Source organism: Cervus canadensis, chromosome X (assembly GCF_019320065.1).
Source record: "Cervus canadensis isolate Bull #8, Minnesota chromosome X, ASM1932006v1, whole genome shotgun sequence".
NCBI classification, from domain to species: domain Eukaryota; kingdom Metazoa; phylum Chordata; class Mammalia; order Artiodactyla; family Cervidae; genus Cervus; species Cervus canadensis.
The window spans coordinates 86,574,922-86,581,231 of NC_057419.1; the positions used below are offsets into that span (position 1 = coordinate 86,574,922).

Consider the following 6,310-nt stretch of genomic DNA (forward strand, 5'->3'; position numbering starts at 1 on the left):
GCAGGGAGAAACATCAACAGTTCACTTTTGGGAGAATTGAGTCTGAGATGTCTTTTAGATATTTAAGTGGAGAAGTTGAGTATCCAGGTGACTATATGAGTCTGGACTTCAGGAAAGAAGACTGAGTTGAAGTTATAAATTTGGGATTTTGTGAGGATTAAATGAGGCAATGTATATACAGCACTGAAACTAGCATGTAACACATTAATAGGAACTAGTTTTATATACTATATTAAAAGTGTCTAATCATAATATCAACAAATATAATTACCATTACCTGTCTAGCACAGTGCCTGGGTCTTAGTATGCTTCATATATGTGTATGACATAGTCAAAGACGAACACTTCAGACTACCGTATATGTGTGTGATTTTTGAGAGTGCAGCACAGAGAGTGACCATAATGTGATTCCTTTTCATTTTAAATGAACATTTTCTAAGTTGACTACTTTTTAATTTCACAAATATTTGTTGAGAAATTTATCTGGGCTACTTAGGCCCCAAACACAAACCTCTGCTTCTGGTTTATTGCCTTCTCTCTCCTATTTAGAAGATTCAAAGAAGATTTCATTACAAAAAGACAATACATTCCCTCAAAAGTTCAAAAACTAAAGCCATATAAAAGAGTGTGTACATTGAAAAGCCTTTCTTCCATCCCTGTTCCTATCTATTCCCCCTACTGTATTGTCAGTAGTTGGAAAATTTTCTGTAAAGGCCCAAGTAATAAATATTTTAGGCTTGCAAGCCTTGTGGACATTGCTGCAATTATTCAATTCTGCCCTTGCAGTGCAAAAGCCATAGACAATATAGAATAAATGGCATGGCTGTGTTCCAACAAAACTTTATTTAGAAAAATAGGCACCAGGTCTGCTGGCTATAATTTTCTATCCTTGCTATAGGCAATCATTTTTATTAGTTTATTCTTTTTTATGAAAATGCAAGCAAATGTGAATATATATTCTTATGCCCCTTTCTTATATTAAGTTAATCTAAGACATACTACTGTTCATATCTTGAAACAGCATTTTATTACATATTTTAAATATTTTTTGTATCAATATATAGAGAACACCCTCCTTTTTTCTGTCTGCATTTTAAATACATCATTTCATACGTGTGAAAGGATATGTAAAGGATAGATTTCTAGACTTGGGATTGCTGGATCAAGAGGTAAATACATTTGCAATTTGAGAAGATATTGTTGGATTCACTGTTAATCATTTTCACTTTCAGCACAATATATGAAAGTGCCTGTTTTAAAATTAGGAGATGCTTCATGAATTGTTATGTCATTCTTGTTCAGAGGCCATGTTGATCTTCTCTGAATCATTCCAATTATAGTGTATATGCTGCTGAAGTGAACACCACAAAGTCACTTTTAATTTAGTAATAGTTGAATGCTTTTGGGTGGTGTGCAGCCAAAGACAGGGCAAACTATAAAACTCTTCTTTCTATTTAGCCTGGAGATGAGAGAGAGAAAAGGTTTTTTCTGGACAGCAGTAGGCTTTTCTTTTTCTTTTTTTCTTTTTTTTTTTTGCAGAGAGCTGATTGGAAGGGAGCCTTAAGTTCCAGCTGTATACTAACTTGTGCACTAGGTAATGAAGACATAAATGGCCAGAGTGGTAGAAAGAGTTAATGAACACCCCATCCTTTGAGCACTAGTGCATAAAGATAGAGCTTTCTGCTGATTGTAACCAATACAGATTATAGCAGGATTCAGCCAAAAAAGATGGAATGATGTGGAGCTGGTTAATAGAAGAGGTGATCTGGTTAAAAGCAAGTAAAACATAATTTAAAAATAATAAAAGAACCAATATTTATTAAGCAGAGTTTATAGGCCAAGCACTTTGTCAAGTTGCATATTAATTATCACAATAATCCTATGAAATAGGTATGTTTTTAATATTTTTTACAGATTTTTTTTTTTTTTTTTACTTTTTACAGATTTTTAAACCAAGGTAACTTGCTCAATATCTTATGCCTTATAAATGTTGAATTGAGATTTGGTCTCTGCAGCATAGGATCTTTTCTACTGGACCTTATTGACTTGCTGTCTGCCTGGAGGAATAATTACAGAATTAGTTGAGAAAAGAATAGTAGAAATTTGACAGGATCAAAACTTTGGCAATTATATATTTTTTTCTTTGTTTTTATGAAGAATTCAATCCAGTATTAAGAAAGGTTTTTTTTAAATGATGATTGCAGTTAACATTCTGGTGCCCAAAGTAGTCAGAATAAGCCTTTGGCACACTTGTGTTCATGTCAATTGCAGGTGCCACTGGCTATGCTTGCCCTTTAAACTCTGGAACAAATACTTGACAGTCATTTAAAAAAAAAAAATTTCCAGACTTCAGAAAGTTTCCTGACCTGACTTAGAGACTGACATCTTGGAATCTTACATAGAAAACTTCAAGTTTTGTCCTTTGTTTGCTATGCTGGTTTACCCTCATTTGGCTGATGAGCTGTTTTAGAAAGCTGCCAGGCATCTGCTTCACCTTAGCTGAGGATGCCCAAGCCTGAATCTCTGGCCACTGACATTCAGCAGCTGTTTTAGCTGCTGGCCAGGAAAAGTTACTTGAGCTGTGGTAAACCCAAGTGAAGTGGCTTCAATTGTAGCTATATCCACTCTATATTTTCAAGGCCTAATTGAGGATTACATTTTTAAAAATCTTACAAGGTCAGTTTATAAACTGTGATAAATAATTCTCTAAGAATAATGTTTCTTCTTTGCACAAACAAAATAATATTTCCTAGATGTAATTGGGGAAAGGAGAGCTCTCTTTTGCCCTGTCATTCGGTCTCTACTTCAGTTGACTGTGTAATTCACTTTCACTGGGATTGAAAGGCAAGTAGAAGGGTTGGTCAGATGCTGAATAATTGGGCCCCTTCATGGAGCAAAGCATTTCCTCTGTTTTTTTTCCCACTGCAAATTGCAAAGGGATGCCTATTTTGCAATTCTGGTGTCTAGATTCTATGTCATGATTAGAGATTATGGTAAAGAATAAAAAATGTTTTTTTTTTCTAAATTCCATATATATGTGTTAGTATACTCTATTGGTCTTTATCTTTCTGGCTTACTTCACTCTGTATAATGGGCTCCAGTTTCATCCATCTCATTAGAACTGATTCAAATGAATTCTTTTTAATGGCTGAGTAATATTCCATGGTGTATATGTACCACAGCATATATGGAATTTAGAAAGATGGTAACGATAACCCTATATGCAAAACAGAAAAAAAGACACAGATGTACAGAACAGACTTTTGGACTCTGTGGGAGAAGGCGAGGGTGGGATGTTTCAAGAGAACATCATTGAAACATGTATATTATCTAGGGTGAAACAGATCACCAGCCCAGGTTGGATGCATGAGACAAGTGCTCGGGCCTGGTGCACTGGGAAGACCCAGAGGGATTGGGTGGAGAGGGAGGTGGGAGGGGGGATTGGGATGGGGAATACATGTAAATCCATGGCTGATTCATGTCAATGTATGACAAAAACCACTACAATATTGTAAAGTAATTAGCCTCCAACTAATAAATATAAATGGGAAAAAAACTGCAAAAAAAATGTTTCTTTTTTTTTAAGAGGCTAGAAAGCTCTCAGTTGAGCATTTCTTATGTGTCCACCTGTATTAAATACATTTTACATGTATTATCTCATGTAAATATCCTAGACTTCTCTGGTGGCTCATCAGTAAAGAATCAGCCTGCAACACAGGAGATGCAGGCTTGCTTGATTCCTATTTCAGGAAGATCCCCTGTAGAAGGAAATGGCAACCCACGCCAATATTTTTGCCTGGGAAATCCCATAGACAGAGGAGCCTGGCAGGCTATACTCCATGGTTTCACAAAAAGTTAGACATGACTGAGCAGCTAAACAACAATAATCCTATGAGGTAGGTCCCATTCTTATCCCTACTTTAAGGTGAGGACAATAACTCGAAAATTTGTTCGTGGATATGAACTTGTCAAACTCCAAAATTTGTAGCAATAGTGGCTAGTTTTACTGAAATCTCTATAAATATTACAATTTGTACAATAATTTTGATGAATACCTTCTTCATTCACATTGCCAACAGCAGCAACTTATGGCTTATTTGTAGTATCTGCAATGCAGGCAGCAGAGGAGCAAGACATTTGCCTCGGTGAGTGCACAAAAAAAAAAAAAAAAAAGTATTTTGGAATTTTTACATTGAGGAATTGTTTTGTTTTGCTTTCAAATAGGAAGTTAAACATGTGGAATTGTCTTTTCAGTTGGTACAAAATAGATAAATATTGGCAATTTCTTATATTTCAATATACTTGAAGGAGATGCCCTGCAAATAGTCAGAGATCCATATAGAAGGAGAGACAAGGTGAAGAGTCTGAGAAGGTGATCAATGTCACAGTCCAATAAAAGCTGTACTAGAGCAGAATTCACATGGATTGACTATTCAAGCAGAGTTTAGTGGTGATATCTCTGTTGATTATAGGATACAGACTGAATTCACCACCCTTTCGGAAATACTTTTTAACTGCCATATGTGCTCTGCTCTTTAGACTCTGAGATCATAAGGAGTTTGATTTATTATAGCACATACTAAGCATGTCTTGAAACAAATTTGACTACTCCATGTAATTGAATCCTTGACATGTGTCTACTCAGGGGAAGTTAAGCCTTGCCTATACATAAATATGGATCTAAGTCCTTCTGCTAACCTCTCCAGCCTCTCATTTATTTCCATCAAGGTCAGTGTTCATTTAAATTCCAAAGAAGGGCAATGCCAGATAATGCTCAAACTACTGCGCAATTGCACTCATTTCATATACTAGCAAGGCAATGCTTACATCCTTCAAGTTAGGCTTCAATAGTATGTGAACTGAAGATCCAGATGTACAAGCTGGACTTAAAAAAGGCAGAGGGACCAGAGATCAAATTACCAACATTTGTTAGATCATAGAAAAAGCAAGATAATTAAAAAAAAATCCAATTCTGCTTCACTGAATATGCTAAAGGCCTTGTGTGGATCATAACAAACTGTGGAAAATTCTTAAACTGGTGGGAATACCAAACTACCTTACCTGCCTCCTGAGAAATCTGTATGCAGGTCAAGAAGCAACAGTTAGAATTAGGTATGGAACAATGGACTGGTTCCAAATTGGGAAAGGAGTACGTCAAGGCTGTATATTGTCACCCTGCTTATTTAACTTATACGCAGAGTACATCATGAAAAATGCTGGGCTGGATAAAGCACAAACTGGAATCAAGATTACTGGGAGAAATATCAATAACCTCAGATATGCAGAGGATACAACCCTTATGGGAGAAAGCGAAGAGGAACTAAAGAGCCTCTTGATGAAAGTGAAAGAAGAGAGTAAAAAAAGTTGGCTTAAAACTCAACATTCAAAAAACTAAGATTATGGCATCCAGTCCCATCACTTCATGGCAAATAGTTAGGGACACAATGGAAACTGTGGCAGACTTTATTTTATTGGGCTCCAAAATCACTGCAGAAGGTGACTGCAGTCATGAAATTAAAAGACACTTCTTGAAAGAAAAGCTATGACAAACCTAGACAGCATATTAAAAAGCAAAGACATTACTTTGCCAAAAAAGATCTGTCTAGTCAAAGCTATGGTTTTTCCAGTAGTCCTGTATGGATGTGAGTTGGACCATAAAGAAGCCTGAGCACAGAAGAATTGATGCTTTTGAACTGTAGAGTTGGAGAAGACTCTTTAGAGTCCCTGGGACTGCAACTCAAACCAGCCAATCCTAAGGGAAATCAGTCCTGGATATTCACTGGAAGGACTGATGCTGAAGCTGAAACTCCAATACTTTGGCCACCTAATGTGAAGAGCCAACTCATTAGAAAAACCCTGATGCTGGGAAAGATTGAAGGCAGGAGAAGAAGGGGACGGTAGAGGATGAGATGTTTGGATGGTATCACCGACTCAATCGGCATGAGTTTGAACAAGCTCTAGGAGATGGTGAAGAGCAAGGAAGCCTGACGTGCTGCAGTCTATGGGGTCATAAACAGTTGGACACACCTGAGGAACTGAACAGCAATAACATTGCAAGAATGTGCCATAATCTATGCAGCTAATCCCAATGGATAGATATTAAGTTGTTTTAGTTATATGATATTATAAACAGTGAAAGAATGAACATTTTGTGTGTGTGTGTGTATTTGTAAATTTGTCAGATTATTTCCCTATAATAGTATCTTGAAAGGGGATATTTTTGGATTAAAAATATGCATTTTAAGGCTTCTGATTTATATTATCAAAATGCATTTGCATGTTTTACTATTTTTATACTTCCACCTTGTTT

The 6,310-nt window shown here is 36.3% G+C and overlaps 1 non-coding gene across 1 annotated transcript; it reads right to left on the minus strand.

Annotated features, from left to right (window-relative positions):
• Positions 1 to 1,257: 1,257 nt before the first annotated feature.
• LOC122436137 lies at positions 1,258 to 1,364 on the minus strand. The gene has a single exon (XR_006267905.1). It is a non-coding gene; the product is annotated as a U6 spliceosomal RNA (small nuclear RNA).
• Between the last annotated feature and the right edge of the window lie 4,946 nt (positions 1,365 to 6,310).